General features: G+C 46.2%; 1 protein-coding gene across 1 annotated transcript in view; it reads right to left on the bottom strand.

Moving 5' to 3' along the window:
• Positions 1-19337, bottom strand: part of PLXNA2 (plexin A2) — a 210560-nt gene that overhangs the window by 178396 nt on the left and 12827 nt on the right. The window lies entirely within an intron of this gene.

Below are 19337 nucleotides of genomic sequence, written 5' to 3'. Positions count from 1 at the left end.
AGATGCCTGCAGGAAACAGCCCCAGCCGCTCCTGATGTTGCTATGAAGTGTTAAACAGCCCCATGTGCAGAACATAAAGCAGGGTTGGGATGTCCTGAACACAGTACTGCCCCCTCTATAGAGTGGAATGAGACAATTGCTCAAGCAAATACAAAGAGCTTCTCTGAACAAGCAGCATGGCTTAGTATGAGAAATATCAGTGCCAATAGTGCTTGAGTGCCTGGTGATCCCAAGTGAGAACGAGGCTTCAACATTCAGGACCAAATATGCTCGTCACATTGAGAAGAAAGGACAAATTGTCCCTTTGCAGCTCCAGACTCAGGTTCAGACAAACTAAATTGCTGTCCTGCAACCAACGAGGGAAGCTGGGCAGCATCAGAAGAGCTCTGTCCCACACGGGGGACCACGCAACCCACAGTCTCACCAACCCTATAAGCAGAACTATGGTGACCTGCATGGAACCATCACATTGCAGCCCCCAGCAGAGGCAGACCCTGCAATCCACTCAGCAGCACACGACTTGGTGAGAACGAAGGCTTGTTTAATGATTTTTAATTAATTTTAATTACTTACGATTTTTTTTTTCTTTGAGCAGTAGCTTAACCTCAGTGAATCTCAGCCCCTCTGATCGCTCTGGGACTTCTGCCAGTTTCCTCATTACAGATCAGTTCCCCTAACGCCATTTGATAATGAAATGGGTTTTAAAAGAAAGGGACAGAGGGAAAAAAAAAAAATAAAATCAAATCAAATACCTCCAGCAGAACCCCGGGGAGCTGGAAGAGGATTATGATTTGGCAGAGAGATGAAATGATAGTTTGGGAGCTCACTTTATGAACAACGCGGATCCGTGTTGAAAGCGCCCTACTTTTAAAAGGCAAAAAGTTACGGCCCCATAAGGACCTTCTGCCTTCCCAGCTTCCTGCAAACAGCTGAGATAGCAGATGTGGGTAGCAAAGGGGAAGGCTTGGACCCGGTGCAGCCACAGAATCTCAGCCAAGGGAGCAGTGACAACACATCCTGATCTTCTCAGCTCTGCACAACTCACAGCAACTTGGTGGCACCCTTCAATTGGTCCTTTTGCACCCAGAGGAGGTTCTCCATTAAGCACCGCGTCCATCACCCTCACGTGATGAGTTCCTCTCCAGTACCTTTCAGCCAACCTTCTACACATCTCCCCAGAGCTCAGGATTGTGAGTTTTACTTGAGCAAAGTACTCTCTCTTCTTTACACGTGGATCTTCTTCTTTCCTTTACTCTTTAATCATTCACTCTCATCGAGATCCTTTTCCACCTGCACCTCGATCAGGTTCTCGTACAACACAAGGCATTGCAAACCACTGCTGTGAAACTCTACACAAGCTTTGTTACAAGTGTTGGCCAGCAGCACTGGATCTGCCTTTTTTTCCCCCCCGTTTCTACAAACATGCACTGCTCTGTTCATCATTCAGAACTTCTCCCTGCGGCTCTGATCTCAGCCCAGCTGATCTCCTGCCCAGCAGCCCTGGGCACACTTCAAAGGACCCAAAGTCTGGGCAAGGGACAGAAAGGAATCTGTAATTTCTGGATGCTCTCCTGAGGCTTATCTGAACCTCAGCACAGCTTCTAAATCTGAGCTTTAAGTCACTCCAGAGTGCATTTCTGTTAGAGATGTTTGGGCATCCACAGTCACAGCTGGAAATTCTCTCCAAAATATATGGCCCTTTTATGGCCACACTCTGCAGGCGACAAAGAAGTGGAAAGGAGATGATGGAGATATTTTTGAAGTGTGTACACAAAATGCTATGAAATGGATGTTTTTATGACATTTACTGCCTGCACTGGGTCCCAGCAGAGGTGCTGCTCTCGCCAGGTCCTGCTGGCATCAGGGTGGGCACATCCCCATCACGGGGAGGAGCTGGGAAGGAAGAAGCAGGCTGGGGACCACAGCCACCTCCCTGCCTCCAGGGGGATGTGCATAATTCATAGGCCATAGATTGTATATACCTTCATCATGAAAGTTTAAACAGACTGGTTATTACTATTGACCATTAAAAGGCAATTTTTCCCCTATGTGTGACAAGGACTATTGACATTCCTGTATCCTTGGAAAGAGCTGGGTGATGCCCTGACACCTTCAGAGCTTCACTCCACTTCTGCACCAAAAGCTGAGACACCCAAACAAGGCAACAAGCTGCCTTTAAAACACTCTGCCTACTTTCATGGCCATTCACAAAACGCATCCTTAACACTATTTAAAAAAACTGAAAGTCTGGTTTTACTCCTGACTTAAAGCTGTACAAGTACTCAGACAAGGTTTTGCCTGCCATTCCCTGCACAGCACTGCTCAGCATGGGCTGTTTTGCTCTGCTAACACCACTGAAATACCTTTGCCAGCACTGATGTGGTGCCTCCAGGTCTTCCTGCTGCCGGGGGAGCAGGGAGCACTGCTCACCAAAACAGCACAGGGAGCAGCTCAGGGCATCAACTCCAATCTCAGCACCACTCTGAGCCTGGAGCTTTGGGAAGGTGATGAGAAGGAGCTAATGCTAAGATCAGGAAGCTGATTTTCCTCCTCTCTGCAGCCTGTAGAAAATTAAATTCATGCCCAATGGGCCTAAACACTCTTGGTAGCACTGAAGTGAGAAATTGAGCTAATACCTTTCTGATGTTTAAACAAGTACCCGTGGTATTTTCCTGCCCATCTAGAAGCAGCTCTGAAGCTTTTGGAACTGTCATCACCAACTGTGAGCGATGTTTGAAATAAAAGTAGGGGAAAATATATTTATGGGTGGCACAGAACACTTGATAATGTGGCAAAGACAAAGTGCTATGTCAGAGCAAACCTTCCACTTCCAGGCTGAACATCTGAAACGAGCCACGCAGCCCCACTCAGGAATCCACCTTAAAAACCAGAGTGGATGAGAGCTCCTGTGAGACAGAGTTGTTCCTCTGAACTTTTGGAACTGTAGGGGTAGAAGCCAGAGATAACCTTTGGTGTGGAACCAGGAGTTGGGCTCAGTCCTAACGGGCCTCTTCCAACCTAGGATATTCTATGGTTCTATGTGGCTGTGTTGGAAGAAAAAGCTGTGTAGGATACATCCACATTGCTTGCTGTGTAACTAATTGACAAAAAAAAAAAAAAGAGAGAAAATAGGGAAAAAAATGGAGATTTTCAGAGACTGAACAGAAGCTGCAAAGTGCACAGCCCTGTGCCCAAGTGCTGCACTTTGCATGGGCTGCAGATGCTGACCCTCATTCCCTGCTGAAGGAAACAATCTGCAAACACAACAGCCTCCTGCAGCTCTGACCCACTCTTGGTCCAGCTCCACTGGAAGCCACACAAAGGATTACCAGCACAGAAAGAAGAAAAAGAAAGAAAAAGGAGAACTAATCGGCACATAACACCCAACAGAACGGTGGACACAATCTAGAGAGAAGCAAAGGAGCTTTGAAAGGCTATTAGCTGCATTCTACCTATTGCCTGTTCAAGCACATATGAGAAAAAATGATTGTTTCCCTCTCTGATGTGTACATTGAGTGAATCAGGAGCAGATGCAAGTCGGGCACTGACAACTCCAGCAGATAAAAGACAATTACAGGCAGAAAATGGAGCTGCTGAGAGCACGCAGCCTTGCTCAGGATGTTCAGTTTAGCTGGGGAAAAAAAAAAAAAAGAGGGCTGGAAACTCAACTCGTGACAGCAGCCGCCTCGTGCTGCAGACCTGCTGATTTAAGCATTGCTCAGCTCCACAAAGATGTGTGTAGAAACGTTTAAAGGCTCAATTTGAGCCACTGGTTTCTCATTTTTGAGCTCTCATTAAAATAACCTGCTCTGATTGTCTGCGGGAGCTATTTTTTGCTCCTCTAAATGGTCACAAAAGGCGGTGTGGAGCAGAAGAGGAGAACCAGCCCCAGGCAGCCCATGACTCATCAAATCCCAATCCTGCTCTTTGCTGGCAACAGATGCCTCCTGAAAGCAGCACAGAGAGGGACAACAGCCCTGTCCTGATGCTGTGAACAGAGGTTTATCCCCTGAAAAGCTTCACCTGCATCAACCCATGCATATCACTGCATACCCACCTCATCCAGCTGAGCTGCCCTGGCTTCTGACCCCCTCTGGCATTCAGAGATACGAACTCCAACACCTCCTTCAGAGCCTGAATTCACACTCAGGATGCCTTGGCACTGGTAAGCTACACAATGCTGAATTTTCAGAAGTACCCCAAATCTGAGCAAGCTTAAAAACAGGCTCAGGACTTCCAGTGCACATGGAGCAAAAGCCTGAGCCTACCCACAGTGCTGAGCTCAGAGCCCTCCCCTGTGACCACGCAACATTTTGGGTGACCTGCACGACGAGATGCAAGATGGCCAACAACAATGAATTCCATTAATTAACACACAGAGCTGAGCAACTTAGCGTTCTTCAGCACTGCAGCACAGAGGTTCATGAATCTCACTCCATTTGCTCTCATCCTTCACTCACCGACCTGCAGAGAAAACCCCTCTTGTTTTGAGCCCTGTGCTGCAGCTCACGTTCGTTCTCTGGCCATTTCACCATTCCCATCACTGACACTTTTAAAGCTACGAGGAAGCATTTTAATTGGCTGAAATGCTGATTGCCATAACAACTGGCTAATGAACCATCTGTTAGCATATGTAATATTTATTTATACGTTTGAAGAACACGGCTCAGGACCAGGAGGGGCTGCTTGCTGACATGGGGAGGACGGGGGCTGGTCCCATTGCCACCCGCTGCCCCCCCCCCAGCAGTGCCACCTGCCAACAAAAAGCAGATGCTTAAGGGAGATCCCAACCACCACAGCTCCACTGGTGGAGCAACGGGGCTCTGTTATTTTTAGGTGCTTGATAAAGAGGAGGAGGAGGGAGCAGCGAAAGCCTTGCTCCATCCAGAAGTCACATGCATATGCAAAAGGAGCCTAATTGCCCCTCTTTAGAAACTAATCATTCTGGATTTTACAAGCCGCATTATAGAACCTGACATGCTTATTTTTCCTTTTATTATGTTTGTAAGCAGTGATCCTATTGAAAAGGAAAATCAAACCCTATTTTTGCCAGTCACCACCGTCTCCCTTTCTCTTTCCGCCTGTTTTATTTTATTTTCCTTTCTTTCCATCAGCTGAATAGAGCAGCATTTTCGTGTGTATTAATTGCCCTGTAAAATGCCCTCAAAGTCATTAGAATTCCCCATTCAAAACTATTATCTCTGCCATTATGTCTATGCATTATTTTTATTTAAATGTGCCTCTTCTGAATTAGCTTATTTTTAACAGCTAGCCATGCCTGAAAAACTGTTCCAGGCCAAGCTGTTCTCAAATCTTTATGTATTTTCTTTAAATGATAACTTCATAGAAGCTTTTGATGCTTTATCCCGAGCAGAATCACAGTTTCAGGCTTTTAACCCTATTTCTTTTTTCTTTTTCTATTTCAGAAAGACAGGGAAAAGCCTCGGAGAAGTTTTTTCTTAACCTGCATGACTTCATTTTTTTTAAACATCAGAACCACAAGATTTACAGCTGCAGCTCATGGCTGTCGCACAGATTTCAATCTGCAACGATGGGAAAGATTAATTAAAAAAAAAAAAAACAAAAACCATGTTGTCCTGATTATAACTCAAAATCACTCTCTCTTTCCCCAAAATACCCACGCATGATTTCCACCCATTCTGACAGGTAATTCTGTCAATATTCATTCTTTGATTATGCCCTGGACTGCAAGCTGTTTTCTGGCCAACCCTCCTCAGCCTTTGGCAGTGCCACACCACCACTGTGCTGTCCCACACCCCACACAGCATCACCAGGACACAAAGCCCTGGGGTTGGGTACCACTGCACTGCAGAGACCGTTATCCCTTTGCACAAAGGGCAGGCGATGCACTGGGAAGGTGAAACAGAGTGGGCTGACGTGGTGCAGTAGGACTGCTGCAGGCAAGCACCTTCTCCTGCTCTGCACCATTTCCATCTTTTAATTTGACCAGCTGCTCTGAGTCTGCCTTCATTAACCAACACCCATAATTACAGCACGTGGCCATAGGAGAGCACAGCCCATCCCCAACCCACCGGACCTTTCTGTGCTTTGGCTCAGCCACTCAGGCCCATCAGTGCTGCTGTTTCCTTGCACCACACGGCCCAGCCTCTGTTATTTCATCCCTTGGACAACACTCCTCCTTCCTTCTTTTGTCACGCAGTGCCTCACCAGCAGCTCCTGATGAATTACTGAAGCAGGCAGCATTAACCCATGGTCTTGCTGTGGTAACTTCCCTACCTGCCTTTTTCTCAATGACACTTTGAGCGCCGAGGTCAATGCTTTTAAAGCAGATAACTTCCCACTCAGCATCCTCCTTTCTCAGCCAGGCAACGGGGATGTCTGAAATGATTCCCTCCCTCCGGGCTGCAGAAAAGCCTCTGCTCCTGTGGCAATGTGCAGGAAGGCACCCCTCTGTTTCCACACCCTCCTGCCAGCAGCAAGGCTCAACCTGAGCTGCACCACTCCAGGACCCGGCTGAAAGCTTTGCAGCCCAGCTTTTTGCCCAGTGCAAAAAATCAAAGGAAAGCATTGCTTTCTAATGGCTTCTCAGCACCCTTGGCCAACGTGACTGCTGACAGACCTCAGCCTGCAAACCTGCAGCACCGGGCAGAAGCTCACAGAAGCTAAGCAGACAAACCATTCACAAGTTCTTCAGAAGGAACCCAGAAATCTGCTATATGGCTGCTCCAATTGCAGCAACCTGCTTTAGGTGTGCATTACTGGAAGGCAGACACACAAAGGAGCTCTGCAGGGGCTTTCCAGCAGCACTGGGCATTCCCATGGCCACACCATAAACCCAGACCTTGGGCAATAACCTCAGCACGGCAGAATGGAGCACTGTTTTTTTTTTTTTTTTTATACACAGCTTTTCCACAGCACATCAGCAACATCTCCACTTCAATCCCATCCCTCATAAAAATTCTTCTGAATATTTAAGAGAGAAACCCGTGCTCAGATCTTATCTGGCTGTTATATCCTCCTTCATTTCCTATAACAGCACTGGGATCACACGGTGACCACAGAGGCCAATACAACCCCAGGGAGATGAGCAGATACTCCTGCTGTGGACAGGCAGCTCAGCTCTGCCTTGGGTTGAGCACCACCCAAGGCCAGTGGAACAGACGTATTGCACATCCACCTTCATGACAGCAGCACCTGCCTCAGCCCTTGGCACAATGCCTGCTCTCTGCCTTGCCAACACAATGTCCTCAGGAGCAATTCAGGACTCAGAAGGTCAAGCTCCCAGTTCCAGCTGGAACAGCTGCCCAGAGAGGCTGTGGATGCCCCGTCCATCCCATTGTGTTCAAGGCCAGGTTGGATGGGGCCCTGGGCAGCCTGGGCTGCTATGAAATGGGGAGGTTGGTGGCCCTGCAAGTGGCAGGGGGTTGGAACTTCGTGATCCTTGAGGTCCTTCCAACGCCGACCATTCTGTGATTGTGATATAAGGGCAGCCTGACCAGCATGGGGGAGAGATCAGCTCCGACCCAGACCCGCCTGGTTCCCCATCACCACCAGACCACGAATGTTTTACCACTAGGTGGAGTTCAGAGGCAAAACCCTTGCCTGTGTGCATAGCTCTCACCTTCAGCTGGACCCACAGTGGGAGCCCATAGCATCTGGGGGTGTAAAGCTGTACATAGGGAACAGCAGCAGCCACCCCAACTCATAGTGGGGTTCAACTTGCACATGCATGAGAAACATGAGAATTAAGTGGAAAATAGCCAAGCACACAACCCTGCTCCTGCTGCCCTCTGAAAGCCCTGTGCTGCTCGGGGGGCTGCAGCACTGCAGGCAGGAGGTGCCAGGTTCACAGTGAATCACAAATATCTGCATGGAGAGGGATATTGATCTGCAGATTTCACTGACATTTACAAATAAATGATGTATTGCAGTTTTTGTTTTGCCAGCCAGGCTGACCCTAATGGCCTTTACATAATTTACTTTTGATTAAAGAAGTGCTTTGACGCAGAGAACTAAAAAAAAAAACCCAAATCAATACAATTATGAGATCAGCTTTAAAACAATGTGTTATGAAAGAAAAAAAACACCAACAGTCAAATCTTTGAAGACGCTCAGATGAAAGTGATGCTTCAAGTCATTTCAGAGGTCAACGGATGGAGTTGGAAATTAGCAAAGCATGCATTACAGACACATGGAATGTGAGGGCAAACTCTGGCAGCAGGTTCAGCAATGGTGGCCCTTCCAGCCAAGCCCATAGCAGCATTCTGTATTCACAGACAGACACGAGGAACTTGCATAAGAATGCAAAGGAGGAGCAGACTCCACCATTCCCTTCCATACATTTAAATATTTATCGGTGTGGAGCTCAATGTGAATAACATCCACAGCACCTAATGGGAAAACTGCTCCTCTCGTTGAAGAGAATGGGGTTTGGCATTAGCAAACGTAGTGCCATATGTTCATTAAAACACTACCACTCACAAAATAATGGTGACAGTAAGTTAAAGTAGTATTCTGGCTAACGATATCCAAAAATATTATTTTTTTGGCAACCAAACAGGGCACAACATGCATAATTAATGAGCGTTCTCACAATTAGCACGCCCTCGCCTCCAAGGAAATAACCACAACCTGTTTGCATTCGTGAAGCACGACAAAGAAAAAATACAGCTCAGTTTTTAACGGCCCTTCTGATCAGCTCTGCCTCACGGCTCCCATGGCTGCAGAACTGGGGAAGAAGCTGCTATGCAGGCATTGCTCACCACGATGGGAGCAGTCAGTGGCATTCTGGAGTACAGGTGTGGGCAGTGCCTGCCCTCATTTCTTCCTCAGGTACCCTGAAAGCTACTGGCATTGAAAGAAGGGGGGAAAGAAGAGAGCAAAGAGATGCACGTGGTGATGCCGTGGTTGGAGCAGTTACTCAGAGCAGCTCAGTGCAGGTAGTTGTCTTTGTGCCTTCTGTATTGCTAAGCAAATCTGGGGCCTGACAGAGGCAGGAAAATCCACCTTGGGATCTCCACCAAGGATCCTGCAGCACTGAAATTAACAGCAGCTTGCTTTTGCTGTCAGTGGGCACAAGATGGAGTCTTGAAGTACTGAACCATATGGAGATGCTGACTGCTCCCATCCCCAGCCAGACATGGCAGTCCCACACTGCATGTCACCACACCAGCCCCGGATGTGGCAGTTGGATTTCTAATTAGCAGCAGTGCTCATCAGAGCTGCTCTTCGGTTAACCCAAGAGTTGGAGCTCTGTAAGATCTGCTTGGACAGTAAGGAGTTGCAGAGCTGTTCATTACTCATCTCTCTCACCACAAGTCAGGAATGCAAAACATCCCCGACAAAACCAAAGCCCCAGAAACACGTACAGAGAAATCAAATAAATAGAAATGCAGCAGCTCTGACTGATCTGAAGGAAAACAATCAGCTGCGAGCCAGTTTATTCAATCTGCCTAATGTAAGAAGGTTGCAAACAATCCCACTGTTTACCCTGTGACTTTCCCCCCCCCCCCTTTTGGCAGCAGCAAAAACAAATAACGCTGAACAGTTCACTTTTCAATTTGCAGCCTGAACAACACAGAAGACACGAAAAGCAGCAGCACAGGGCAGAAAAAAGGCACTTGGCCCCAACCCCTTTAGCAAAGACTACAGCAAAACTGTTCCATGCCTGCTGTGCCCAGGAGGAGCTGCTCCAACTGCAATGCCCGGCAATGCACACAGATGATGCATTTGCCTTCATTAAGCATTTGAACCATTTCTTTTCTCAGTCTGGCTTCCCTGCTCGGTGTGGCTCCTGCCTGCAGACCCCAGCTCCTGTCATACCTTCCTCCACAAGATTAAAAATTACTTTGTACCTCGCACGCTCTCTGTGAACATATTTAAACAGCACGATCAGGTTGCTTTCTAATCTTCCCTTTGATAAGCTAATCAGATTGATCTCCAGAAGTCTGTCACCGCCAGGCACGTTTTTCAAGCCCCGCAATATGACTTGTATCTTCAGACAAAGCAAGCAGCATCCCCAGGGACAAGTCATCCTCCAGGTTTCAAAGACACGGTGGAGACCCCCGGGGCCTCTCACGAATACATTTGCTTCGCTCACACTAATGGGTGTCTTGGCCCAATCACCTGAGACCATCACGCTTTGAGGCCAGACAGACGAGTCTGTGAACCTCAGCAGTTCTCTGTTGAAATTGCAGAATCTGTTCGATAGCTACAAAAAAAAAAAAAGAAAAGAAAAAAGAGGAAGAACGAGCAAAGGCAAAACCCCACTCAGATGGGACTCAAGTCTCCCACAAGACAATTCCCCATAGGGGTGATGGTCCATACCTGAAGAAAAGCACACAGCCAGGATGGCCTGAGAAACATTCTGCTATTGAAAGACTTGACACAAAAAGAGACTTAATACACAAGTTGTATAATAGTTCACTCTCTCAAGGTCCTTATGTAAAGCGAGATTTTAAACAAAACTGCTCAATTCCTGAGAAAGCCCTTACTTTCACATCCAGTATAGCCCACCGTGGTTCACACAACAGCATAGCACGCAGATTTTCCAGGTTACATTTGTGGTTCTAAACACCCCCCCAGCATTGTTAATTCACAAATTTGCTCAGAAATCCTTGCATTGTGTCCCAAAGGAGATTAAATACAGACACTTGCAAGGGAGAGAACAACAATAAAAGGAGAATGAATGCTCCCTAAGTGATTCCTAAAACAAAAAAAAGATTTGATATGCAGCCTGTGTACCCATGCAATTATGAAGCTTCTAGCTCAGAGCTGTAACAGATGGAATTTTTTTTTTTCCCCCCCCGTCTCTCTTTGGTGATAAGGTGAATGGTTTCCTCAAGGGAAGTGTAGACAGAGCTGCTGAGCTGGCAGGGCTTGTGCCAAGCAGCTGGTTGCTGCTGAAATTATGGAACAGAGCAGCATGGTCTGGGATGGAGGCAGAGGGCCTTTCTACCTTCAGCCTTCCAAGGAAGGACCGAAACTGGCCACGGATATCTGCATTACAGCCCATGAAGTGGGAAAACAACAGAGCACCCACTGAATTACTGGAAAACAAAGCAGAGTTTCAGTGTGCTTATTAAAGGAGTTCATTTCCTCTGCACCTTGTGGTACTGCAGCTTATAAATTCAGCATGAGAGCTCAATTCCTGGGACACCGCGCAGCCCCATCAGAGAGGCTGGTGCCAGGAAACAGGGAAAGGAAAAAATGATGACGGAACAGTTTTGCTCTTAAACAGTTTTGTTCTTGCAGGTCTCAAAGTGCTGATTGAATATTAAATCAGTGCTTGCACAGCTTTCACTTCTCACCGGAGGGCTCCCAGGTGGTTATTTGGGCTGACTGGGGAAGGTTTGGGGACACGACTCCTCAATGCAAAGCTATGGCTGCAGCACTGTGTGTGGAGCACAGCACAGAGCAGAACCTTGTGCTTCCAGACCTGAATGACACGTTCACCAATTTTAACTCCAGAAAGCCAGTAGAAACCAATGAAAGCACGTGCTCTATGCACTTCTGGGAGGAAAAAAAGTACCACGTACACTTCAAAGTATTGATCAGATTAATTGCTGAATGAGCCGGCACGGATGTCTCCAAAAGAAATTGAATGATTGACTTTGAGAAATGTTAGCAGTGTCTTTCCAATGGGCTGAACAAGATTAAACCCCTGTTAGCCCCGTGATAGATGACACACAACGGCCGCCTCCTGCAGCATTTCCTTCTGCTCATCTCTCCCCTCTCCCACTGCTCTGAGTTTGGCATGCTCCGTACCAGGGCTGAGCTCTTTATGCCCTGTGACAGCAGCAGCTCTGCCCTCCATTCCTTTTCCCAGTCGTAACACAACAAAGCTACCCGGATTTCAGGAATGTCACCATCTCTACCCAGAGACCAGCCTCAGACAAGGTAATTATCCTTCCCTGTCACTCATCCTTATGCTGGCTTGTGTAAAAAGAACCATTTTTACAAAGAGCAGCAACCAGTCTGCAATGGAACGCTACAGCGCCTGCAGCCAGGGGCTCCCCTGTGCTCCTGCCACGCTCTGTCCTTTCCACAGGGCTTTTCACCCCAAAAATACAAAAGAAAAAAGCAGAATTAGACTTTAGAAAAGACTGACACAAAGAATGTAAGAACATGAAGAAACCTCTACAGAACAAATGCAGTTAACAGCAGTGAAAGCGCTGGTGCTAGACACAAGTTTTGGTAGCTACCAACATATAAGGACCAGGCTAATTACTAAAACAAGATTACCTCTTGCTTTTCTGCACTGCAGACACGGTAACAAATCAAATTACTGGGGGAAAGATGAGAAACTCTCACCAGACACCGGCGGTGGGCTCTGCTGACCACTCGCACTGAGATTTGACATTAACCACGAACACAGGGCTGCTTTTCTGCTGAAAACAGCACATTTCCAAGTGGAGAGATCTTATCTTTCATTTTGTATAGATCAGTCCCGCAGCATCTTGATGTATTTATAGTTTTAATACATAACCATAAATGCCCCCCTAAACAAGGGATATTGCACCTTTAGATTACTGTTATTGCTTTATTGCTCATTGTAGACATAAATTAACAGCTTCCCCCAGCAATGCTGAAAGAGTACAGAATTAGATTACAATGTACATACACAAGAGCCTATTAAGGCATTGCTATTCCATAAAAAGTCTTTATAGTTTTTAAGTGTACACCTATAAGTGTTTCAATTAAAGAACTACATGCTTGCCTAGTAATTGCCCTCCCATTTGAGATAGGGTTTTGCAGCAAAAAAAAAAAAGAAAGAAGCAAGACTAAAAGGTGGAAAATTGGAATATAAAACACCAAATATGAAAGTGCTATAAAAAGAAATCTAGGGGTTTAAATTATGCTTATTAGAGCCATTTGCATGGCTTAACTCCTGCACTCCACTTGCTGCAAGGAATCCATTGTTTCTCTGGGCAGAAAATCCTCTCGTTTTGTGTCCCAGCTTCCCAAGCCCTGCAGGAAAGCAGTTGCTGGGATAAAATGGCTCTTTTTGGAGGGCGGCTGCTGCCTTAAGTTGCTCTAGAATGATGGAGGCCACTGAAAGCTGGCCAACGTAACAGAAAAATGAAGTCCAGGCTTGGGATTCCCAAAGCAGCAGCACTACAGCGACCAGAGCCGCATCCCTACCTGTTGGAAGGATGACATCTGGTGGTAGGAAGGGTCAGAGGCCCACCAACTAATTAAATGCAGTAAATTAAGCTGCATTCAACATCTACAGGTGGAAAGCAGAGCTTGTCATTGACATTACAAGTGGAAAGGAGAACTTTGGTGTGATATTAAAACAGCACGGAGGAAGTTTAGCATTTGTGCTGTGGTCCAAACGCTGCTCCACTGGGCAGGGAGAGCTTCCTGCTCCTTTCAGAGCCTCACATGAGCTCCTCTGGTCTCTGCACAACACCTGTGTGTGTGGGCAAACTCATCTGAAAGCTGAGTTGGGAACAGGTTCTGCATCAGCCAACAGCTGTCACAGCTCCTTGGCTGCACAGTGATCAGAGGCTCAGAGCAATGCAGCTGAACCTGGCAGGTCATGGTGAGGGAATTAATGAGTGTTTTATCAGCATCCCTTTCTTGCTTACTTTGAGAGGAAGAGCTGTGTGAGTGAGAGGAGACCAGGAGAGCCATGGGCATCAGAAATATAATTTGATTTCTCCTGTCCTAGGAAGACTAGAAGATGTTGGTACATTGTTTGCAGCATTCCTATCTGCACCTCTTCAAGAATTAAAGAGTGGGGTGGAAAGGTAGAAACGGCTAACACTCGATAAGCAACAGACATTAATTAATGCTACACTGCAATGGAATTCAGCTGAAATAATGTACGGAGGCCACATGAATAGTAAAAGGAAATTCATCATGGTTAATGTTATTACACTGAATGTCAAAGGAAGCAGCGATGATTTGCCACTTACTGTGTAATGTAATGTAATCTAAATGCAATTGTGGTTGGACAGCCTTGAACATCCATATTAAGGAGAACTGGTAGAAAAACCAGGATTCAGTGCTACTCTGTGTGTAAACCATAACACCGTTAACTTAGGACCAATCCAGCTTATGAGCGACGCATCTGTTTGCCATCACATAACCAACACAAGTTTTAATGGTGTGCTATATTTTTCCTCCCTTTTTAAGACTATGAACAAGACTTGGGCATGCACATTTAGCAGGCCAGGGCTGGATTCTAGTACGATTTTAGAGCGACCGTGAAAAGACACATCAGCTGTCAGCATCTGATATCTGCTCTCTATCATGCATTTGTCATTGTCCTTATTGACAACCTCTCAATTTGCAGATCTTCAAGCTATGCCCAATGGCTGAGCTGAGCTGCCTGCCCAAGGTTTAAACCCACTTGCAGTCATCTGGTTGTTTCCAGCTCTAACTTCCATGGGACCCTAAGAAGTAACCAATGGGTTGAGAGCCATTGGTTTCTGTTAGAAAACCTATTTAAGGCTGAGAATCAAAGTGGGATCATTACTCCAGAGGAATCTATTAATCCCATTTATCATCTAAACCAAAAGTGTTTTCCCTATGAAGTGACATCGATGCCAGGCTTTCCATGATACTTCCTCAACATAAAAATATTGAGGTTTTCTGAGTTTAATACTACTTCTGACTGCTTAAAACACCCCAGAGCAAAAAACACCAATGTTACATCTACAAGACAAAGCAATCAGCAAGTCCCCTTACACACGAAAACCCTTCTGCAAGGAGTTGAACACGATTTATATTGTTCTTCCCCCACCCAATTACATGTTAGATTTCAGTAAACAGTCCTCAGTAACAGAACACCACTCCACATGGTTTGCTAAAACCTTATTAATTTTCTCTGCTACTTGATACTACAACTTCCAGCATCAGAAATGAGATTCTATAGAGATCAACGGATACGTTATCAATCTGAAACACTGGAAGCCACAATCACTTCCTTCTGAAACAGGAAAAAATACAGAGAGAGATTTAAAAGTAAAAATACGTGAATGCAGCGCAACAGATTCCAATCCTTAGAAAGGAGTGGAATAACACTTGCAATTTATTCCACTGGAGTCCCACATGCCATTCCACTGCTGTTTTGCCACTGAAATAAAAGCATTGAGCATTTCATTAACTTAAGCTTCCATATATGAAAAGAAGTAAACTTACATATCTTTTAAAAGACTCTGAATGGTTACTTATTTACACAGCCCTGGAAGCGTGCTAGGCATTTCATCTGCATACAAAGCGAGCATGCAGTCTAAACAAACAACAAAACAAACCAGCAGAGAAGGGAAGGAGAAAATCTCAGCATCATTTGTGGCTTGGCACACTGCCTTACGCTCTGCCACTCCACCCACATGTCCACCCTACTTGCAAGGGCTCTGCATCCATCCCAACACTATTTACCATAGGAACCAACACTGCTTCACACCAAAACAAGAGTGTGACAAAGGACACCTCAGGGAGTGCAGTGAGAAGACTTTGCTCAACTGCCTCCAGGCCTACCCAGACCAAGGGAACACTGGAAGTAAAGAGAGGAAATCAAGGCTTCCTTTCACCAAATAAGACCTTTGTATGCTATACCTCAATGGAAAGCACAGCAGCAACAGCAGAGTGACATCAAGTGAGGGCTTGCTCAAATACAGCAATCACAGGCAAAAAAAAAAATAACGGAAAGAAGCCGCTCACCTTCAAATGGCCTCAGATACACAAAGAACTCCACAAGAAACTCTTGCCACCCCCCTGCCAACCCTTAAATGAGGTGTGGGAAGGGGTGGATCCTGACTCCTGCCTTTCTGGTCACCCAGGTGCATTGAATTGCTTGCACCTGAGCTCCCAAGGCTTGGCCCTGCCTTCCACCAGGTGCTCCATCAATGCTTTGGGCTGCGACTGAGTATTTCCACTACATATGCACACATAGCAAGATTAACCTTTAGAGTTTCCAGATATACAGCGTTTTGGTCATTAACCTTTAGAAGGAGCTTTCACTTAATTAGTCTGACTCTGTGCATGCAGGTTCCCAACTCACAGACAATGCCCAGCAGCACTTTGTGCAAATACAACCCTCACAGAAGTCCTTAAGTTGGCTTCCATTCCCAAAAGCTTTTCTTCTTCCCACCCACCCTATTGTATTTGATCAGCTTAAGACCAACTCAGCTGATTCCTCACACGCTGAATAAAGAATGAGCCCTTTACCCACTTTTATTCACTAAGAGTTTGATTTTCTCAGTCAGAAATGAGAGCACAGGCAGTGCGAGGCTGCAGACACGAACCAGCTCCAGTTTTTGCATCTGCAGCATGAGTTTATGTGCTTTCTTGGCTGCTTTGCTGATGTCAGTGACAGCTACAGGCACGACAGATTCTCTAGATAAACGATGGGGATGCAAAAATCATCTGCATGCTAATTGTTTCAAATCTCAGCAATTACATTTAGGATCTTCATAAAATAGACAGGGCTTTCCGTGACCCTCATGCTCCTATCTGTGGAAGGAACTATCTCACGTCAATGTTCATTACAATACAGATTGATTCTGGTCTATTAACATACATAGAAGAGAGATGGGGAACATCCTGCATGCACACAGGTGGTGCTGGGCGTGAAACACCAAGTCAAGGGCACCTGCTGGGGGTCTGTGATGGACAAGTGCTCCCACAACAGATACTGACGAGCAGTGCAGCCCAAGTTCTTCCCAAATTAAACCCAGACCCCCCCACCTGCACACAGAGACACAGCCAGCATCCCCACCCGGTGCTCGGAGCTTTGTGGCTCACCCATCACCAGCTGTGCTCTGCCAGATAACCGAGGCTGTCACTTTTTGGTGCTTAAAATATTTACTAGCACCCGTGCGCCCAGGCAATCTGCCCCTGCCGTGTGCCTGCAATGCAAATGAAGAACATTTTTGCTCCCCTCCTCGTTTAATTGTTCTCGGTCTCATCCCAGAAATGGAAAAAGGAACTCAGTGACCACAGAAAATGAGGTCTTTTTCTTCCTTTCCTTTGAAGGCGCTAACGAGAGCCAGGGTGACATTTACCGAATAATTAAAGGCAACACTGATGAGTGCAGTAGTTGCAATTTTTCTTTTCAATCCCAGAACCCTTTTTAATCTGTGTCATCTCTGGTCACCGGCTTTACAGCTGTGACAAGCGATTTTTACAGGAACACCATCAGAGGTTGTAAACTGTAATGCCCTTTTTCTTTCTCGGTCCTTGTTGTTTCATACCTGTAATTAAACAGCGCTATATACATATTTAAAAGACGCACACAAAAAAAATCAGATTACTGTAAAAATCATCCCTGCGCTCGCCACTACAAACTTTAACAACCCTGCAACCCCAGATTTGGCTACGGCCAACCATACGAGAGGAGTCATTACTGTAACTAAATTAGACCGTTTGTTTTCTTTCCCTCAAATCGAATTGCGTAGGAGCCGCTTTATTGCAAAACAGACATTAAAATTCCAGCTAGACCTCAGAGAGAAAGTAATTTCTATTTTATCAGCACTGTAAAGCTGTCTTTATGTTCTGAAGCAGGAAATATTGCAGGGATATTTATAGCTTCAGCACCAAAGCCAGTTTGAATAGAAATGTTACTGCGGTCGGCAGAGCTGTCACATTGCTCAGCGGAGCAGGGAATTTTAGTGAATTTGTGAATTACTGTTTCAGTCTTGACAAGTCTTTCAAGGAGGTTGGTGTGTGCGCGGGAGCGGCTTTGTGGTTTTGGGATAACGATTAGAAACTGGGATCACCTGAAGAGGAGATGTAAATGGTTCCTGGGAGATAACCAGGTTCCCCCTTACTGAGGGCTGTGGCTCCCAATCTCTGCTCCCCTCTGCTCTTCTTTGGGCTGCATGAGCACCGAGCTGCATCTCTTGCAGTGCTGGCAGCCCATACCTTTTGCTTTTGCCAAATCTTGCCATGAAGGACTGATTACGTAAATTTCCATCACCTTTGGGGTGCAGGCCAGATTTCTGCCCTGTTCATTTTTGCCATCGTCCTCTATGGGTTTAATACTGCCAGGATACAGAATTACAGAATCATAGAATGGCCCAGGTTGGAAGGGACTTCAAGGATCACGAAGCTCCAACCCCCTGCCACATGCAAGGCCTCCACATTTCATACCCAGCCCAGGCTGCCCAGGGCCCCATCCAACCTGGCCTTGAACACCTCCAGGGATGGACAGGGCATCCACAGCCTCTCTGGGCAGCGTGTGACCACAGGAACCATAATTGATTTAATGAGCCATTTGCAGTTTTACTGTACTGCCCCTATGTACTTAGACATGCATGGCTTAACCTTTGAGACAAGCATACGCTATGGCAGGATCAACCAGGTAATACAGGTATACAGATAAATAAACTGATGCACGATGACAGCATTCATCTTTGCAAACTTTCTGAGCTGGTGGCAGAGGCAGGAGAGCACCCTGGATGTTCTGCAGCTCTGTGACCACCTCAGCCTTTGTAATTAAGGAGGATTATTACCAGGCAACACTGGGAGAAACCACAAAACTAATACTCTCAGTCTCTGATTAAACCCATCCATTATCACATACATGGTAATGGATTCCTTCAGTGATCCACAGTGAAAGTATTGCAAACGCGCTGCAGAATTTAGCCTAACAAATGTTCCCATCAGGTTGTAAACAAAATAATTTGTATTGTTGAGGTATCTGTGCCGGTTTGGCCCAAGAACTGCTTGGAAAGTCAGAACTGAGCTTTCTGCTGCTGTGTCACTGCAGAAGGACGGTGGTTCTCAGGGGCAGCTGCCCTGCAGACACATGGAGCCCTATGGAGGGGCTCCTTCCCTGCCAATGGAGAGGGCACAGCAGTCCTGCCTGTCTCAGACCACAGAGCAGAAGCACTTGGTGTCTTCCCAACGTGATCCTTAAAGCCTTCACCCCAGTCAGCTCACCCTCAGGCAGGCCTTGCCTCATGGAAATTGACTTCATGAAAGTAGAGCTAATAGGGGAAATCATTAACAACAGAACAACCAGCTTAGAACATTTAAGGTGCATGGAGATCTGCAAACCACTCAGGAGCTCGCAGGCACCCACGTGCCTCTCACTGGTGGTTTCCCCCTCCAATATAAGCCAATAGGTTTACAGTGTATGTCCTTCTCCTAAAGAAAACAGAAACAGAAATTAAATAACTGGACCCATCAATAGCAGACAGCACCTCAACAGTGGAAAAGGAGCAGAGTTGCTGAGTTCTTCCTTTGCGGGAAAGAAGGAACCCCTGATGGAGCACACATGCTGCCCCCAGCCCAGGGTCAGAGCCATTGAAAGAGAGCCAGGAGAAATGCTCCAAAACATTAAGGAAATAAAGATCGAGAGCTGAAGTTATTTCTTTCATTATTCCTATTGTGCTGTGTTC

This window comes from Lagopus leucura, unplaced genomic scaffold, assembly GCF_019238085.1.
Source record: "Lagopus leucura isolate 7727_CA_CO unplaced genomic scaffold, USGS_WTPT01 Super-Scaffold_100043, whole genome shotgun sequence".
NCBI classification, from domain to species: Eukaryota; Metazoa; Chordata; class Aves; order Galliformes; family Phasianidae; genus Lagopus; species Lagopus leucura.
Note: the sequence above shows the minus strand (reverse complement) of the source record. Positions and strands in the feature narration are given on the sequence as shown.